The sequence below is a fragment of the Magnolia sinica genome, chromosome 7 (assembly GCF_029962835.1).
Source record: "Magnolia sinica isolate HGM2019 chromosome 7, MsV1, whole genome shotgun sequence".
Lineage (NCBI taxonomy): Eukaryota > Viridiplantae > Streptophyta > Magnoliopsida > Magnoliales > Magnoliaceae > Magnolia > Magnolia sinica.
The window spans coordinates 69,442,072-69,463,073 of NC_080579.1; positions in this window are offsets into that span (position 1 = coordinate 69,442,072).

The following is a 21,002-nucleotide window of genomic DNA, read 5'->3' on the forward strand; positions in this document are numbered from 1 at the left end:
TTGCCTAGACTACGTAATAGTCCCAATCATACTCAAATGCAATAAGGAGTCACATATATTACTCATAGCAACATTTGACAATCAATTCAAACATAGTTCTCATTTGAGCATTTTATCAAACACATTGAACATGTAGATATACATATGCATTTCATCCATAAATCACATAGTGGCAATTTACATTACATGAAGGAAATTATAGAAATGGATAAGGTAGTTGAGAATCCTATCTCAACACCCTTATTAAATACGATTCATCTAAGGATTTCTCATTCAGTCATTTTATCAAACACTTAGACTACACTTTGCTACATACATAAACTAAATTAGTTATAGCATATATTATGGAAGATTCTTTCATAAAGGAGTTATCATACATCCAACAAACATGTATTCTAGATTAATAGTCATAGCAAGCATAATTCATAATTGCATTTTCATTCAAACATTTCAACAAACACATGGAATGCATTATATATTCACATAGTTCACACACATGCATAGTTTATCAAATACATCGTAACTAAGATCATATGGTAGCAATCAAGTCAGACATAAATCATTGCTGACATTGAAAGCCTTGAAAACCATAACCTAAACGTTTATAGTCCGCACCTTTCGTCAGATTCCTCGTTTCGAACTTGGTTCGAATCTTACACCCCCGTATACAGAACAACGGTACCTAAACATCGAAATAGGTTAGTTATTTCACTGATTCCTCTATTTGGATTCCTAAAATAAGATTAGGGTTAGGATTTCTTACCCAAATCGAAGTTAGAATCGACGGTACAGCGATGGTGGGGTGGCGATACGGCGTGTGGAGTCGTGGGAAAAGATCCCAGCAATGATCTCCCTATCTCTCTCTCTCTCTCTCTCTTCTCCTCACTCTTTCCTCCTCTTTTCCTCTTCTCACTCCTAGGGTTAGAGAAATTCGTATGGAATGAGAGAGGGGTGGTTTAAGGTCCTTAAATAGGCCCAAAAGTGATGTCAATGACCCCAGGGTCATGGTATACTTAGGTTATAGCCAAAGGGTACCTATTTTTTACCAACAGGGCCCTTAGGAAGGTCTATTTCTCACCTAAGTTATAGAGCAAGTTCCTGACAATGGATCTATGCAAGGACTATATTTATGGTGCGATCTGACAAACTGATCGGCCGTCAAGGACCTGCATTAGATCAACGATCGTCGTTACTCGATCAGGGCCACAAGTATACCAATAAGTGCAGGGAAATTTCTCTGATCCATGGGTGTAGTTGGGTTGGAATCGATGGTCTGAAGTCTTCAATTTCGCCTGCAAGCGAACGACCCAATTCACTTAAGTTTGGCTACGTTTTCTAAAGATATTCGCGTTTCTCACACACTTTGCTCAGGGCTCAAGTTGTGCATTTTTGGGTATTATTTGAGCTCGATTCTCATGCTGGTTGGCAAGCCCAATAAGGCAGTCATAACCTTATAGTTTCACGGTAATCGGACTTTCGACGCGCGATCTAGGTCTGATACGGAGTTTCAATATGCTCCTGAGAGCAACTCGATTTTGGGATTTCTCCTAGGATTTCAAGTAATGTTGAGCTAGCGATTTCAATGGTTTTGGGTCTTGCAGCTTGTATAGATAGTGGTTTAAGCTAATTCACTGATTAATTTAATTTAGTACTTAATTAATTTTTGTCTAATTTCCACAGTATATGGTCTTTAGGGATTTCTGCCTGAGGTGATACTCGGGTCTTTGTACGGATTTTTTCGAGACATTACAGATCCACATGGGTATGAATCATGGAGCTATACTAAGCTTGCTCTACGATGATGATGTACTTTCCTCATATCAAGGATGGGCCTAGAGAGCCTACTCATATCAAGAATGGGCCTAACAATTATGGGGGCCCAATGATTTGGGTTAGCCCACTAAGGGGAGATGAGAATGGGTCTGACAGCGGGCCCTAGGGGGAGTCACAATGTGGACATTTAACCATCATTACTCTTACAATGTGGACATTTAACCACCATTGCTCCCAAGGCATGACCCATTATAATACCAACTAAGAAGATGAATGGCCATCATAAATATCATGGTGGAATCACATATCACAATTTGGGTCTCATCACATAAGCCTCATATGCACCACAACGTGCCTCACACAAGGACCTCATATATGTCTCATTAGAACTCACATAAGGGCCTTACATACATCACGTTGGGCCTCATACAACGGCCTCACATGCATCACATTGGGCCTCACTCATGGGCCTCATATATATCACATTGACCTCACTCATGGGCCTCATATACATCACAATGGGCCACATCCCATGGGCCTCAAATACATCACATTGGGCCTCATCACATGGGACTCACATACATCACAATGAGCCTTAAACAAGGGCCTCACATACATCATATTAGGCCTCACCACATGGGCCTCACATCACATTGGGCCTCATCACATGGGCCTCACATACATCACATTGGGCCTCATCACATGGGCCTCATATACATCATTGTTGGCCTATGGGGTAGCCCATATTTTAGCAAAATGGATGGGCAACATATATGTACAACAAGGTGGCCCTACCCATGTAGCAGGTGGGCAGCGTGGATATACAATGCATACATCTTGGTTGGTCCCACTGTCCCAGCTAGACGATGCAGACAGCACATACATCAGTGGGTCCCACCATCCCTTGCAAGACGGTGGACGGTATGGATCAAAACATACATCCTGGTAAGGCCCACCGTCCAGCTGGACAGTGAGGATAAGACATAAATCACGGTGGATCCCACTGTCCAAGTAATTGATGGTGGAGATATAGCACATACCTCACGATCATGCCCACAGAACTTGCTGACGATACAGCAACTATATAGCTGGTATGAGGTACCCCAGCCAATCCGATCCCCACCGTTTAGGGATTGGATGGTGCGGATACAACACATGTTATCAAGGTAGGTCCCACATGGATATGGCCCACCCGTTTTGGATCAACTAACATTTGTAATTTCCCTTCGTCCAGGTCTGTCCATTGGACGGACGACATGGATAGGTGGGTCCACGTCCAGATGGATCGACGGTTAGGATATAACAGACACATTAAGGTGGGTCCCACCGTCCTTGCAGCTGGACGGTGCAGATGCCACATGTGCAGGTATGGATAAAGCACATACATCAATGGCTCCCACGTGGGTGGCCCACACAGATTTGTATCAGTTGATATTTGTGTTTTCTTCTCAACCAGCCCTGTCCAGATGGACAGGCAGCTGGCCTGCCTGCTGGACATGCAACAAAGGTGGGCCCCATGTGTGGATGGTGGAGATCAAACCCATACATCACAATGAGGTCCACATATGTGGGCCGCTCGACTAGGATCAAGCCGATATTTTTTATTTTCCTTTCGTCCGGGCCAATCCAAAATGGACAGCAAGGTAGGCCCCAAACATAGGAGTGAGGTGGGCCCACTTGGACAGCTGTGTGGTCCACGTGGTGGACGGCATGGATAAAAAAATACATCATGGTGGGCCACAAGATGGGAAAGAGAGATAGAGAAAGAAAGAGAGGTGTGAGGCAGGGGAGCTCCGCCACTATGAGCTCCCCTAGATGGGCCATATACAACACATACAACAAGATGGGTCCCAAATCATGTGGGCCCTATAATAAAATCACGATCTAGTACTATGAGCACCCACCGATTGCTAATCTTCTTGGTTCTTTGGCTTCCTTAGCTCCTTGGCTTCAACTTTAATAAAGGATGATGAAGATTAAAGGGTGGAGATGATAGATGAGAGGGGTAGGAAGTGGGCCACACTTAGCTCTCTTGGAAGAGATTAGACGTCCACCCTCATTGGTTGCTTGGAAAATTGGGTAGAGAAAGAGAGAGAGAGAGAGAGAGAGAGAGAGAGAGAGAGGGAATGTTGTAAGAGGAGGTAACATGGAGGGTATGGGCTCTCTTGACTTGTTGGTAAGAAAGGAATGACTAGGTATGGGTTCATTTGACTTGGTGAAGAGAGAGGTATGGGTGAGTGATGGGTTGTGATGGGATGTACTTGACTTAATTGATGTGAAAGGTGGTAGAGATTCTCTTAGAATTTGCAATGCTCGGCATTTTCCTCGAAATATGCACGGGCCCACAACTCTTGGCCTAGGTATCGCATTGATGCGCAAGTCACGGCGTTGGAACCGCTGTGACGGCGCGGTTGCTAGGGTACAAGTCTCGGGTCGAGTCAACTTGGGTTGACAAGGTGTGACTTAAGGTCATGCGCAAATGCTAATTACAAGTCACGGGGTACGGGAATTTGATAGGGAGGATCGCGGAGTCTAAGGAATGGTACGGAATATGATACGGGCCTTACAAGGATGGTCTTTAACTGATCGTAGTTCAGTATTTATTTGACAAGAAGAGTAATCAGATTTTTCAATTACATTAACTTCATCATCTTCTAAACTAGCACTTGGTGTATTCAGGTGATCATCAATAACCACATTTATGGACTCCTGAATGACACCAGTTCTCTTGTTGAGAACTCGATACGCTTGACTATTCAGAGCATACCCTAGGAATATCCCTTCATCACTCTTAGTGTCGAACTTCCTTAAATTTTCACGGTCTCGCAAAATGTAGCACTTACTTCCAAAAACTTGAAAGTATTTAACTGTAGGTTTCTTGTTAAACCACAGTTCATAAGTTATTTTATCTTTTGATTTTCTGATGTAAACACGATTTATTATATAACATGCAGTGTTAACTGCTTCAGCCCATAAATTTTTAGGTAATTTCATGTTATTCAACATTATATTGGCCATCTCTTGTAGCACTCTGTTTTTCCTTTCAACAACCTCATTTTGTCGAGGTGTCTTAGGAGTTGAAAACTCATGCGATATACCATGATCGCTACAAAACTTCTCAAATTGCTATTTTCGAACTTCGATCCATGATCACTTCGGATCTTAGCAACATTCATTTCTTTTTTAGTTTGAATACGTTTAAGTATTCTTTTAACTTCATCGAGAGTTTCAGATTTTTCTCTCATAAATGCTACCCATGTAAATCTGGTAAAATCATCCATAATTACCAAGAAATACTTCTTACCACCTCAACTCTTCATTCTAGTTGGTCCTACAAGATCCATGTGGAGAAGTTCAAGAGGTTTAGATGTGGCAAAGGTGTTCAATTTCTTATGATTACTCCTTTTTTGTTTTCTGATTTGACATGTGCCACATATTTTATCCATTTTCTTCAATTTGGGTAGACCACTAATAAGATTGGCTTTACTCAGTCTATATAAATTTCGGTAGTTTACATATCTAGGGCGTTTGTGCCATTATTCGGTTTCATTGGTTTGAACCATGTAACAAGATAATTCAGACGAGCTAGAATCACTTACGATATAACAATTCTCAGATGTTCTACGACCATTCGATATCACACAACCTTTCTCATTTGAGATCTCGCATCCTTGAGTAGTAAATTTAACACTATGCTTGTCATCGCAGATTTGAGAAATACTCAAAAAACTGTGCTTAAGACCTTTTACAAATAAAACATTTTTAAAAGGATGAAGGTTAAAAAGTTGAACCGTACCTTGGCTAATTATTTTGCAGTTGCTTCCATCACCAAATGTGACTGAGCCATCAGTCATTTCTTTGTAGTTGGTAAACAAATCTCTGTCACCTGTCATGTGTCTTGAGCAACCACTGTCTAGGTACTACTTTGATTGATTTGAAGCCTTGAAGGTGGTGTGGGCAACCAGACAAGTAACCTTAGGAACCCATTTCATTGTAGTTTTGGGTTTTGGAGCACTGTTGGTTTTCCTTTGCTTATAATAACTATTAACTCTCACACTCGAGTTAGATTTGAGAAGCTCCTCGAGTAAGTCCACAATCTTCTCAGCTAAAGGATTATAAATTTTTTTTCTAAAGTTGACATTATTAGCATTAACTTTAGGAGCTTGAAAAGTTTTTAGATTTTTAAAGTTGTTTTGATTCAAGCCCTTTCCTTTTGAGTTAGAGGATTCTCCTTTAACAAATATAGGAGATACACTCTTAGTTTTCAGAGGCATGTGTTTATCATAGCCCAGACCTGACCTGTCTCCACATTTTTTAGATGCAGATGATAACTTTTCAAGTTTAGGGTCTCCCTGGGCATACTCCATGTATCCTTTGAACTCAAGAGGGAAGAAACTTCAAGTTTTAGTTTCTCATTTTCTGATCTTAATTTTTCAAGTTCAGACGTTTTGAAATTCAAGTCACATTTTACTTTTTCAAAACAATCAGAAATATACAACTTTTCTAAAAATGAATTTCAAAATTCTCTTTTAATTTCAGAAATTTCTCTTTTTGAAGTTTTAGCTTAACAGCAATCTTACAACTCTCCCTGTATAGGGCATTATAGGCATCCTGAAGATCATCTTCATTATCATTTTCAGGGTCGCTCCTTAGATTTTCATATTCGGTCGAATCGCAACTATCAGTGGAAGTGACTCTGGCTAGAGTCATTAAAGCCTTGACTTCATTTGATGATTCGGGTTCTGATTCATCCGACTCATAAGAGACTTCAGAGCTGGACGATTCATCCCATGTGACTAACATGCCTTTTCTCTTTGGCTTGTCCCTTTTAGGACACTTATTTGCCAAATGCCCGTATTCATGGCAGTTGAAGCACTGACTATCTTTTAGAGATTTTCAGTTTTTAGATTTGCCCTTTTTCTTCTCAGAGGGTTTTTAAAAATTAACTCTCTTCTTACTTTTAAAAATCTTATAAAACTTCTTAGCGAGTAAAGCCATATCATCCTTTGAGTTTTCACAATCAGAATTAACATTACTATCTTAAGGAATAGATTTGGATGATTTAAGAGCTACAGACTTACCTTTTGGAGCTTTAAAATTCAACTCGTAAGTTTAAAGTGAACCAACAAGTTCTTCAACCTTCATCTGGTCTGTGTCTCTAAGTTCCTGAATGGCAGTCACCTTGGAATTGAATCTCTCAGGAAGTGATCACAGTATTTTTGCACAAACTTCGCTTTCTGGGATACTGTCTCTAAGACCCCACATAGACTTAAGTATGTCATTTAGTTTCGTATAGAAGTCCATGAATGATTCATTTTCTTCCATGCGAATTTCCTCAAACCTAGTGGTGAGGATTTGAACTTTAGACTTTTTTATTATAGTTGTTCCCTCATGTGTCATTTCAACGATGTCCCAAGCTTGTTTAGTAGTATCGCAAGATATAATTCTTTTGAACTCATCAGGTGATAGTACATAAGTGATTGCATTTAAAGCCTTTGCATTTGCACTGCTCTCATTTTTCTGAGGTGTGGTCCATAAATAATAAGGCGATACTTGCATGGACTTGGTTTCATCACTACCTAAAACTTCAGTCATTGGTGGTTTCCATTTGGTGACCGTTGCTTACCACACACTTTCAACAATGGATTTCAGAAAGATCCTCATCCTGGCATTCCAATAAGTATAGTTGGAGCCATAAAATAGTGGTGACCTAGTAATAGATAGGCTATCGAAATTTGACATATTGAAAGCTCTATATCAATTAGCCCAGGACATAAATCCAAGGGAATGAGCTATTAGGCTCTAATACCACTTGAAAAGGGCAAGCTCTCAGTCCTAGAGGGGGAGTGAATAGGACTATGCTAGATAAAAATAAAATGCAGACTATAAAAACAGATAGCCAAAATAAATAACAATCTCAATTGCAATAGTATTGAGAGGTTGATACAAACATTGTTCAAAGGATAACCTTGAACTAAAAACCAAGGTTTATAATAAGACAACCTGATTTCTTGAACTCAGTAAGGATCTGTAAATCTCTAACTTTTCAGGACCTGAGTATATGACCCATTTCCTAAAAACCTGAGTGTTAACCTTAAAGGATGGTCAAATTTAAGTGTACATTTTTTTTCTTCATTTAGAGTAAGCAGATGAGCGTAGAGTGGACAAATCAGCATAAAGGTAAATTTCATTTACATTTGGAATATACAAAAAGCTGTCTATAATGACTTATACAAACAAATGTCCCAAACTTATAATTACAAATGAAATGATGTTACATATAACCAAAGCAAAATATAACAAATCTGGAACTGTAAACCATGTAGCAACTCTTGATAATAAAATCAAGCATCTTCAACAGTGATACTCTGCTCCTTATCAGTCTGAACCTGAAACTCAATTAAGCCACCTGTGTTACCTGTACAGTTATATATTCAATGGATAAGTGGTCAACTCAGTGTGAATTCCCCTCAAGATTACACACTACCGCATTAGGTAAGCATAGTTATAAAACAAAGCATACGAAAAATACATGATATAGGTCTTATTAGATGCATGGATGCGTGAATGCAGTCATCGCCTTGGGGATACACATCCGTGCTCAAGTTGGGCTCGTCATCCATGCAATCATCGAACCTGGGAAAAGCATCCAGTCGGACAGAGGCTAGTCATCAACGAAAGCATACTATGTACGGCGTAACGACTGCCTTACGTACATCACGTACGATAGCAATAGATGTTGGTCTGTGTCATCTATGCATGATTAGACAACCCATTATTAGTCTAATTACAACCAGCCAATTTAAATAAGCTCAAAGGTCACCACGGGGGCTTGTCATCAGCGTAGGTCGATAGCTCGAGCATAGGTCCCATACCACCATCCCCGGCTCATGAGACTACCATCTAAGGATGTTTAATGGAAACCCATCAACTAATGGCCAATCATATTACAATATATGGGGCTTACCATCGTATGGTTGCACAGTATAAAACTTTGAACTCATATAGAGAAAATACTAGAACAAGGCCACATAAGGCGATATCAAAATGAGCCATATAGGGTAATTATCAAAATAGGCCACATAGGGCGAGTATCAAAACCATGCAATAAAAGACCATCCCTGAAAACCATTGGATGCAACAACTCTGGATGGTAGGCCTACATCAATGGTCAATTTAAACCACCATTCAATAATCACTAAGCCGAAGGTCCATTACAATCACAACTAGTCGGGTTACATCCCAAGTATTGGTATACATTTATAGGTGGGGATTTCCCACTAATGTATCAGTTTAAGTTCCATAAGCAATCCACAAGCATGAATAAATATGTAGGATAAATATTAAGCACGTAATGTAGCAATTCAATTCCAACAATTAACACACATGACTATGAAATAGAGATATCAATTATAAATAAAAATAAAAACTATAACTTTAAGCTAATGGGAAGATGAAAAGCTCTAGGGGAAAAATCATCACCTTATGTTTTGAACCGCTTTCACCATCGCTAGGAGGTATGCGCGCCCTTAGGGTCGAACCCTACCACAAATCATGAATCTTATACAATTAGATTCAAGTTCTACACACTGCCTAGGGTTCAAGATCATCGTCTAGGGTTTGAATTATTTATCTTAGGGTTTTAATGTAGAATCATCCTAGGGTTTAGCCCTAGCCTTAGATTTTAGGATTTGAATTATAGTTAGCGTAAAATAAGTCACAATGTCAATTTAATAATTAGAAAATAATTATTAGCGTAAATGTTATGATTAATATTAGCTCACATAGAAGTGATAATCATTATGATAATAGTAAATACTGACCTACCATGAATTATGAAATCATACAATTAGATCTAAACTTAACTTACTATTTACGTTTTAAGTATAGACCTAGGGTTTAGATTAATTAGGTTTAGAATTTCACCCTAGAGTTTAAGTTTAAGCTAGATTTTTAAGGTTTGAACCCTAGTTGGTGTGCAATTAATTTTAACAATAATTGAGTATTATAAAGTATTTATTAATATTAGTGTCATAATCAATTTTAGCTAATGTAGCAAAATACTCATCATGATGGTAATGAATGGCGTGATCTATTATAAATGACAATGTCCAGGAATGATAGATAAATGTAATTATCTAACCTCTAATGATCATAATTTGTTTATAATAACTAATATTAGCATACATAACTTGCTAATGGCTAAGCAAAATTAATAATCACCATAACTATAGTAACACCAATTTATGATAATAAATCAACAACATAAAGAGAGAAAACTGACTTACATTAGTTGACTCGGTTCAAGTCGAGTTGACTCGGCTCCTCTTAACCGCTCACCTTACTATCTCTCTCCTTCACTATCCCTTCTCCCACTCTCTCTTTCTTCTTCTTATGTAGAGAGGTCCAACAACCCCTGGACTTGACCCAGTTAATAGGCTAGCAGGCTAACTCGATGAGTTGACTCGGTTTGAAACCGAGTTAACTCGATCTCCTCCCTCTCTCTCATCTTCTTCCTCATTTCTTTCTTGTTTTTCTTCTTTTCCTCCCTGCCATGCCCAACAGGGACTGAGATTAACCACAACCCAGTCTCAGCCTGGCTGAGTTGACATAGCGAGTTACGGCTCAGCCCAAATCAAGCTAGAGTGGCAGACTAGCACACTCTCTATGCCTTTCGTTTCTCCTCCATCTTCTTTCTTCCTTCTTCCATTTTGCTCTTTCTTCTATCTCCTTCTTCCTCTCTCTGCAACACACACGTCCAACACCTGGACTCAGCAAAACCCATCTCAGCCATGGCCCAACTGAGTCGAGTTGGTGCAGCCGCACCACCCAAACTTTCTCCCTTTATCTCTAACTTCTTCTCTCCCTAACTCTCTTTTCTTCTTTCTCCATTTTCTTTCTTCTATTTCTTCCTTCCTCTTTCTTTTCTCTGCTGGATCCCCAGCAACACTGCTGAACTTGGACTATTCACGATTTGACTAAGTCAAGCAACAATGTGGCTTGCAACCACACCACCCTCATTCTCCCCTACTTTCTCTCCCTCACTCCTTTCTTTTCTCTCCATTTTCTCTCTCTCGGGACTCCTAGTCGTGCTCTAACTCGATCCGAGTTGGTCTAGCCAAAGAGACTCAGATGGGCCTTGCGTGGTGCGGCACCACAGCCCGACCGATCTCACCCCCTGTTCTCTCTCTCTCTCTCTCTCTCTCTCTCTCTCTCTCTCTCTCTCTATCTCTCTGTTTTTCTCAAGTGCGGCAGCTAGGGCTGGAGAAAGACACGAAGCAACCCATTATTCTGATTTAACAAATCCTTAGACTCACTCAGAGATGTCGGATCGTCAACAAATGGTCCAGATCTTCTCTGGCCGAAATCGCCTATGAAATAGTGGGTAGGAAACCATCAGTTTTTCTTTCGTTTTCTAAGAACACCTCAAACCAGGGGGATCAATGGCTGAGATCGGTCTAAATGAATGGCTGGGATGGACGGACGCCTCCTCTCACGCAGATTGCCAAGCTGGCAGTGAAGACAGGTTTCCATTTCTGAAAACGTTGTGTTTTTAGGGTCGGTTTGCACCCAAAATTGTGTGCATGTACATGTGTTTCAAGGTCCGAAACTAGGTGAGGTTTGTTCATACGCGGACCCTCCATCGGATGGACGGCTCGGATCCTTATTATGAATGATGAAGGTGGGCCACATTTCAAGGAAACGGACGCCTGTCCGTCCTCTGATGGAAACCAAAGAGAGAGAGATCCCTCCATTTATGGAAAACGCGAGTCAACCTGCTTTGACCGGGTTGCTCAGACTGGTGCAAGCAAGTGCATGCTCTCCTTGTGCATTCGCACTTCAGGGTGGGGTCAATCATGATGTTCGTGGGAAATCCATTGGCCCATGTAAGATCATGATCCCAATAATGAGGTTGGTCCAACACTCGGGTGGCCCACAACTTGATTTGGGTTGTATTGGAGGATATCCCACCGATCTAGTGGTCGGATCTTCCCGAGATTGAACGTCAACAGTTAAAAGATCCTAATGGGCCATTTGTGAGGCTTTCATCATATATTATTGGCTAATTAATATAAAATCTATTAGTATTGTACATTACTTATAGTTACATTGATTAAAACAATTCACACCTATATAAATATAATTTTAATATTAACATATTACTACATACATGCTATTGGCCACACATTTACTAGTGTATAATTCATAATATTCAATATCATACTATACATGCATACATACATACATATATATATGAATTGGAAGTTGTACAACACCATATTTAAAAATTTCATCGTTAAATAATATACAACTTTATTAAAATATCCAATTATTGTTGTACACGTATTTAATACTACACTATTATTTATAATTCAATTATATGTTGTAAAATTATTATTCGTTATGTTTATTTATTATAATATTATTTTCATAATATTTTATATACATTAAGTATATACATATCACTCTATTACAATACATTTTCATACATTATTTAATTGATAAATAAATTATCACAATACATCCATAATTCTTTTGATTTGTGTTTGTGTAAAATTTATAATATAATAAATGATAAAAATAATATATTTATTAAATACATTACTAGATGGTTCGATTCTTTGATTGTGATGGCCAAGAGGCGGATCTTTAAGTTGGACATTATGGACCCAACGGTTGGTGGTTCTGATGCTCTAAGGCCTACGATTGACCACATATGGCTCAATCTTTCTAACAAAGCAGGGTTAGATTTCCGTTGCCATTTGGATCCTAGCAACTTAGTGGGTTCCTAAAGATCAATGTCACTTTTGGGATGAGATGATTGTCCGTTCTTGCAAATCAACGGTCCGATGACTCGACATATGAATGAAGATCGTCCTAATCGGTCCAGATGGATAGATTAGGGACCACTGGATGCCGACGTGTAAGGTGAGTCACGCGTGACCCCACGCACGTGTGATTAATTTGGATTTTCAAGGTAACACCCATATATGCAAAAGTACGAGGTGTTACAGGATCAAAAACCCAAACCAAAGCAAGAAGCAATAGAACGAAATCTAACTATTACAACATTCACCACATACATGAAAGAGATACAAGCATTCAACATATATACGTCACATACAACATCCACTACAACTCAAAGAATTATAGTGGTTCGATGTATACACCAACTGTTCACAAACAGCCACACCTACTCCACTCCCAATAATCACAACCCACGTGATATTGGCTTTCACTAAAAAAGAAAGTTTTCCGAGGTTCACCCTAAAACATTTATAGTTGTGTTTTTCAATTAGGCTTACACAATTAAAAACCCCGCGCTGAGATTTTCTGGCTGATCTCATTTAAAACCAAAAATAGAGATTTTCTAGCTATTCTCACAAACCAAATACAAAATGTATAAAATACTTATCTAAAGATTCTTCTTCGATATAACCAGGTAGAACCGCTTCTTTGAAGACGAAGATGTTCAATGTTCAATCACATAAATGGAAGGGTTCTAGGTCTAAATGATTTTTAAATTAATTCAACCTTGGGCTACTTTGATTCAATTTCTTGGATCTCAAAAGGCAGAGATCAGAATTCCCATTTATAAAATCAGATTGAAGTAGCAAGAGATGAAGAAATTATAAATCAAAAAAGCTATAAAAGAATATTAAATTACCGTACAATAACTTCACAATCACAGGGACTTAACTCTCAGAATGGTGGCTTGATTTAGCTTAGAATGAATGAAAAACTTTGAGAAAAGACATCTATTTATAGGTAGAAAAACGATTCCTTTGACTGGTCTAAGGTCTCCCTCGACTGGTCCTGAGAACAACTAAATTTCAAAAATTTTGGCACGATCAGATAAAACCAATCCTCAACTGGTTGAGTGAACTGCTCGACTGGTTGAGTGGCCTGCTCGACTAGTCGAGTATGGCACTCAACTGGTTGAGTGGAGCTCAAAATGGTTGCTGGAGTTTGAGTCAAGCCCTGTTCAACTGGTCGAGTATTGTTCCCACGACTGGTCGAGAAGGGTGCTCGACTGGTCATGACCCTACCAGAAAATTCTGAAATTTCAAGTTATTTCCTAGACTGGTCGAGACAAACCTTGGACTGGTCGAGCCAGATTCTGAACTAGTCGAACATAGGCTAAGACAAGTTGAACCAAAGCCTATAATAAGTATATTAACCTATATAAAATATACAATATGAATGACCTAATCCTAAAGTCTTTCTAGGGTCATATATACCTGAAAGTTGAACATTGAACCATGTAACTTCAGTTGCTTCCAATTGATCTTGTTCTTGAAGTTTTTGAAGCATAATCTTGTACACTTGAAATTCTTGAACTTAATCTTGAACATTTGAAGTTCTTGAACATGTAGTGCCTTTAAGCTAACATAAAGACTTGAAATAACGCATGAACTAGGTCTTGAACTTGCACTTGAGCTAGCACTATGACTTGATCTTGAATTTAAGGCCGTACTTAAACTTGAAGCAATACTCCAGACTTGAATGTAGCACATCTTCACTTTAATGTGAACTTTCCATCACTTCAACTTGAAGGTGAACTTTCCATCTCTTTACAGGTCCATCAATCCAAAGTGGTTTGTCACAACAAAATTTGACAACTAAGGGTGCTAAATATACAATACAACACTTCACAATTATCAGTTGAAATAAAATGAACTATTACTTAAACTAACAAGGAAGAGGAAAGCTCAAGGGGAAAGATTCATCACCTTACGAGTCAGGTCGCCTATAGTATTGTTAGGAAGCACACACACTCTTAGAATTGAATCCTACCATGAATTGTGAATCGTATGGTCAGATGAAAGTTTTACAAACTATTTATGGTTAGGATCAACGTTAGCATTTTGGCTTTGACCTATAACCTAACCTAAGGTTAGGATTTTTTAAAGCAAGCTCCATAGTTATAACATTTAATTAAATAATCAAATCTAAATTACAACACAAGAGGATAGAGAGTTTATACCTCAGAGGCGGTTTGATGCGGCCCAACTCAACGTCTAGTGAGTGAATGCAGGAGGACGATTAAAGACAACAACCCAATTCAACCAAGTTGGCTCAACGACTCCCTTTCTTCCTCTACTCCTTCCTTCCTTCTTCCTTTCTTCTTTTTCCCACTTACTCTCTTTCTCCCTCTCATTACTTCTGGCACTTCCAATGAGATTGTTAGACCAAGCCTGACCTGCAGTTCACACCAGCAAGGCAGCAACAAGTCAGCTTCCTAACTCGATTCCTAACCGAGTGAACCTCCTTCTCTCACTCTCTCTCAAGTTTTTCTCTACCCTCTTTCACTCCTTCCTTCTCCCTTTCTTTCTTTTCTCACTTCTTTCACTCCCTCACACTCATCTTTTGTTGGACTATCCAGCTAGGCTTGGACCAGGCCCAAGCCTGACTCAACCCAGTCAGACTCGGTGTGTCGAGTTGACCTGATTTCAGACGAGTTGACTCGGCCCCACTCGACATGGTGTAACACCACAACTCGAATCCTCTCTCTCTCTCTCTCTCTCTCTCTCTCTCTTCTTCTTCTTCTTCTTCTTCTTCTTCTTCTTCTTCTTCTTCTTCTTTCCTTTCTTCCTCAACCCAACTGAGTCTAGGTTCGAACCAGCAACCCAACCCATTACTCGGTCGGGTTGGTGCGGCATTGCACCGCGAGCAGCAGCTCGACCTCCTCATCTTCTTCTCCTCCCGGTTCAACAGGGATCACTGAACCCAAGATCAACACGACTCAAACTCAATGAGTCGAATCTAGTCGACATGGCAGCGACCCTTGCTGGTCCAGCGACTAGACGAGAGTGTGGCAGCATGCCACGAGAATCAGCTCGCCCTCCACTTCTCTTTCTTCTTTCTTCTCTCTCTTTCTATTTTCTCTCCTCCTTTCTCTTCTATTTTCTTTCCCCCTTTGTTCCAAGGATTCTTGGCAGCAACCCCGAGAAGAATGCAGCCTTTTATAGGCTAGGGCTGGCCCTGTCAGTCCACAACAGCCGTTAATCTATTGTAAAAATGGTTTAGATGGATGACACACCAAGTTCTGACTTACATGGTGTCTAGCCATTATGCGTGATAGTTTTCCATCCCAACAGCCCACCAGAAGGACGTTTCTAATCGAGGAATGGGGCCCACTTCATCATAGTGGGTTCTTCCATTAGACGAGGAAGATGGAGTCGACTCTCATGGAGAATTTCTATCAACAGTCTAAAAAGTTGATCCAAACCCTCTGGATGGACTAAATGGGTCCACTGACTACTATGGGGCCCACCAATCTCAACACAACTGTGCTCTTATCTCTTCTCGTGAGATTTTCTGTCGCTCCTATTTTCTCGAGCGATGAGAGCTCTTTTCAAAAACATTGCTGCCCTAACAGCTAGCACTGCTGTTACCCTAGATCGAAAGTATGAGATTTACTAAAAAGGTTTGAGCAAGGGTCCAGATCACCCCAGCTCATGCTTCCCAAAGAGGAAGGGAATCCTTCTTCTTTCTTTAAGTCGTGGAATGTCTCTCCTTTCATGGCGCTGAAGGGAGGGCTAGGATTGCTCTGGCATGAATGGTCGAGATAGAGGAGGAGGGAAGCACGCGGACTGCCAGGCTGGTAGCCAACGGATGTGATTTCCACTTTTGGAAATGTTTCGTCCACATAGGCCTGCTTGCATGCAGGTTAACACGCTCATATGTGGATGTTAGCGTGTGGAATGTTTAGGGTTTTCGTCGAACCTACATCGTGGACAAGATGGACGGTTTGGATCTTGCATGTGACCATAGATGGTGGGCCACTGATCAAAACACGGAATGGTTCTTGTTTTGAGATAGTTGCTTACACCTAAGATCGTTCGCACGCCTGTGAGTTCTAACATGTGAGATTAACCGAGTTTGACTCTAAATCCAATGATCGATGAGTTAGACGTTTCAGATCAATGATCAGATCCCAAATGGGGCCCACTTGCTCGATCAGATGCACCATGCTCGTTTAAATAGAGCGTGGGCGGGAAAATAGAAAGGAAGAGGAATTCTTTCCTCTTTCATAGAAGGATTTCCGATCAAACCCATTTTGACCATCCACTTGGTTCTGTGCTTCATGAGTACAAATCCAGTGGTGTACACACCCATAGTATGTGGGGCCCACATTGATGATATTGACCAATCCAATCCATTCATTCATCTCTAAGAGCCCACTTAGGACCTCTAGCTAGAGATCCGGTAGATTCAACGCTTGGGGTAGGCCGCACCAATGAATTTCATCATACATATTGATCTTTACTGATACAATGGTTGGATTGATCCCAATTAGAATATCAACGGCCAATAAACTCTAATGATCATTTGTGTGTTCGGGCCCACCTATTCTATGTTGATAATACCATTATTGCTATTAAAATCCCTCTAATGATAGTATTCATATCATTTTACTATTACCACTTATTTTATTTATATGCTACTATTAATGTGTATTCATATATACTTATTATTATTTTTTTATATAGGACCTGTCTTTAATCAGAGTCATCAATGATTTGACCCTATTGGTCTGATTTACGCTAAAATTATTCGATCAAGTTAGATTCATATTTATACTAATCTAAGTCTTCATGATAACACCCGAGTGCTAAAAAGCACGGGGTGTTACACCTAAGTAGCCCTAAAATATGAAAAATCCATGTTTAGTTGGTCCGACTGACGAATCAGCCAATTCCTGTCAATCCGACCAACCGATCTGCCAGTTCCTGTCGGTCCGACTGATAAGATGCGATTAGGCACTTTTATGTGCACTTGCAAATTACCCAACTCGAGACCTAAGGCTATATAAGCCTTCATTTTTTTTTTCTCTTTTATTTTCATTCCAGTAGCTAGAAATAGAGAGAGAAGAAGAGAGAGTGTAGGAGGGTACTGATCGTCAGCTCAAGTCAAATCCCATCATTCGTGGTTGCCTTGAGTTTCTCCAACTGGAGATCTTGGCTAGTGGGCTATGTAGAATCGTGTTTTGTTAAGTAAGATAGCTTCCTGCCCCTGCATGTGGGTTTTTCCTTTAATTTTCCATCATTCGATTATAGTTAGCAGGTAATCTCTCCCGTTCTTCCAATTTCCTAAAATTTCTTACTAAAGCCCTATGCATGTCAGATTTTGGGCATCTTGACTGACTATAGGCATAACCTAGTTACATGCATGAGCTGCGCTAGGGCGTAGTGGCATCAGATTAGCAGTTTGGGGCCCAAATTTGGGGTCGAGTTGTCGAGTCGAGTCAAATCAGGTAATTAGGTAAGTATAATTTCCCTACTAATCTCTAAATTAAGTTCAAATTAGACTAATCTTGATTTTAAATATTGAATTGTGACATTAGGGTTTGGTTTTCCCCAAAACCCCCAATTTTTCCGCCGTAGGATCTGCCACAATCGAGATGCATCCGGGTTAATGTGCCCGAAACCTAGAAAACCCTACTCAAATGGTAAAGATCTACCCTCGAGCTTTTCCCCAACATTTTAGTCTTCTATCTGCTTGATATATACGTTGTATTATTGTATTGTCTTGTATGTAATATGCTAAGTTGTTTATATGCTCAGGATCATGAAGGTGTGGCTTAAATTATGTTATATACGTAGAATCCTAGATAGGTGATTTGGATTATGTTAATATGTTAGCAGTTGTGGATACATTGTTTAAATTATCCTTGGTATGAATTGCATATGTGCCATGAATTACCATTATATTTTATATTATTATGTGTGTGGTGTTGGTTTCTCTGTTATCAATCGCCTATGTTAGATTTAGTCTTCATTTTATGAATCGAAGAAAGTATACTTTCGACCAATGGCCCTGCCTGATAATTTAATGAATTCCATTTTTTATGTTTGTGCTCCTTGTGGCTTTTCTCGGGAAGAACCCTTTATTTTTGTTCCTTATTAAACTTTTTCCAGCCTAAGCTACCTTTCGGGTTGAACCCTTTTGTGCCTGACCTAATCAGTCTTCCGATGGAAAATATCTTTAAATATAGTTTGTTGGAATTAGTTTGGAAGGGCCACTAGTTGGAAGGTTTTGTGGTAAATTGGAATACTTGTAGATTAAATCGCCTGTAGATTAGATTACTTGGTAGATTCGGTCGTTTGTAAACTAAGATTAATAAAGGTTGGAGACACATCCAAGGCATGGAGATTTTACCAGGTGCCTAACTAGTGCAGGCATACTTTTCTCTTTATTTTAGCAACTGGTTAGCCACTGTAGGCATTGCATGTAAGCTAGATGTGTATCCCCAACTTGGGTAAATGGAATTTCTTGTAAATTAGATTGCTTGTAGTTGATTAAAAATGGTCATAGATACACATACGAGGCATGAAGATTTTACTGGGTGCCTAACCAATGGGGGCATACTTTTCTCTGCATTTTACTAGCTGGTTAGCCGCAATGGGCATCACATGTCAACTAGATGCGCATCCTCAACTTGGTATTGTCAATGAGTTGAATTATTTATAGATTATGTTGTCTAAATTCAATTGCTTATAGATTAGTTGCTTGTAAGTTAGATTAATAATGGTTGTAGATACACATCTGAGGCATGAAGATTTTACTAGGTGCTTAACTAGTACGGATATACTTTCGTACATTTTACTAGATAGCTAGTTTACTCTGGACATCCTTTTTATCTTGAATTTTATTGGGCGACTAGTTAGTACCATCGTGCCTTTTCGTACTTTACCGGTTGGTTAGCTGCTACGGGCCATCGCATGCTAGCTGAATGCACCTTCCCAATCTTGAATGTGCTTTTGCGTCCTCGTACTTAAATAGGACTTAACATGTGAATAGCTTGATGTGTTCTTAAATATTCTTTGCTTACGAAAATAACATGTATAGCTTGTATGTTATGAATGGTTACTTTTGTTGTAACCTATGCTCGACTATTATGTCACGTGTTTAATCTTGGGAGTATTTCTTCACTATATAGGCCGTTGATGCCTTTCATTTGACATATACATGTGTTTAGGGTGTAACACCCCGATCCTCCAATACTCGAGTATTGGATGCCCTAGAGTGTTACTAATGAAATTTTGATTATACCCTGTACCCTAACTAGACGAACTACATTAGATCACTAGTGGGAGTTGAATTCGCCAAATCCCCTATCCATCATGGCTCGATGTGTGAGTAGTGGGAGTCAGCGCCTCATTGCAATAAATAAGTTGCTTGTTATGAGTGAATAGTCAGCAAAACACATAGGGTTTGCTGATTCAAGGCAAACCCTATGTGTTGGATTCAAGGCAATTTAGCCATTGTTGGATCAACCAACTTGAGTAGCATAAAAATAGGATAGGATTGGCATCTATCAGTTTGACCGATCGATCGCTGGTACCTATGCCTCCAAGTTTAAAAATACGTGCAATCACTGAATTTTTCAAGTGGGGTTATAAAAGGGCTTTAGCCCCTTCTCTTTCATTCCATATGTTTGAGAAGTGGAGAGATTGAGAGAGAAGGAGAGAAACAGGGAGAGTGAATGAGAGTGAGAGAGCGAGAGCTTGTATGAGAGGTTAAAGATTTGGGTGCGGATTGTTACACCAAGCCATTCTTCACCAAATTCAGGTTAGTGGTAGAATTCTAGCACGCCATTCCACTTCTTTCCTTAGTGGTAGAATTCTTCGATTAGCTAGGTAAGGAGTCCTCCCGTGGCACATGCGCGTGTTTCCCCAATTTCTAGCAACATTGGAGTGTTTAAGGTAAGAAACCCTTCATTTCTATCCCATTTTTAGGGTTTTTTATGTTAGGATTTGTTCATGCTAGGTTTTGTGGCCCCGCAAGTAATTTGTGGCGGTTCATTCTTGTTCAGGATCCATATTTGAGCTCGGTCTCATGTGGGCGTCGGTTATGCGTTGATCTTAAGCTTCGCTCACCATATCGAGTTATGGTTTGCTCGAAACGAGATAGGTAAACCCTTAAACCCTTATTGAAAGTTTAATTAGATTGAAATATAAGTTATTAACGATGGTATTGCCAATGAATTAAGGTTTGAAGTATTTCTCCTAAAATCTATACGCTTAGGTTGCATCAAAGCTAAGAATCTCTGATTCTAAGGTGAGATTTACCCTTTAAGCTTTTCTGTGACATTTTTAGTCTTATAATAGTCTAAACATTTGATAACCATGCTAATTAATCTATGGATCATGCAATAACTTATGTAATCTATCTCCCATGTGTTTAATTAGGGATAAATTGCTAAATCTATAACATCCTTA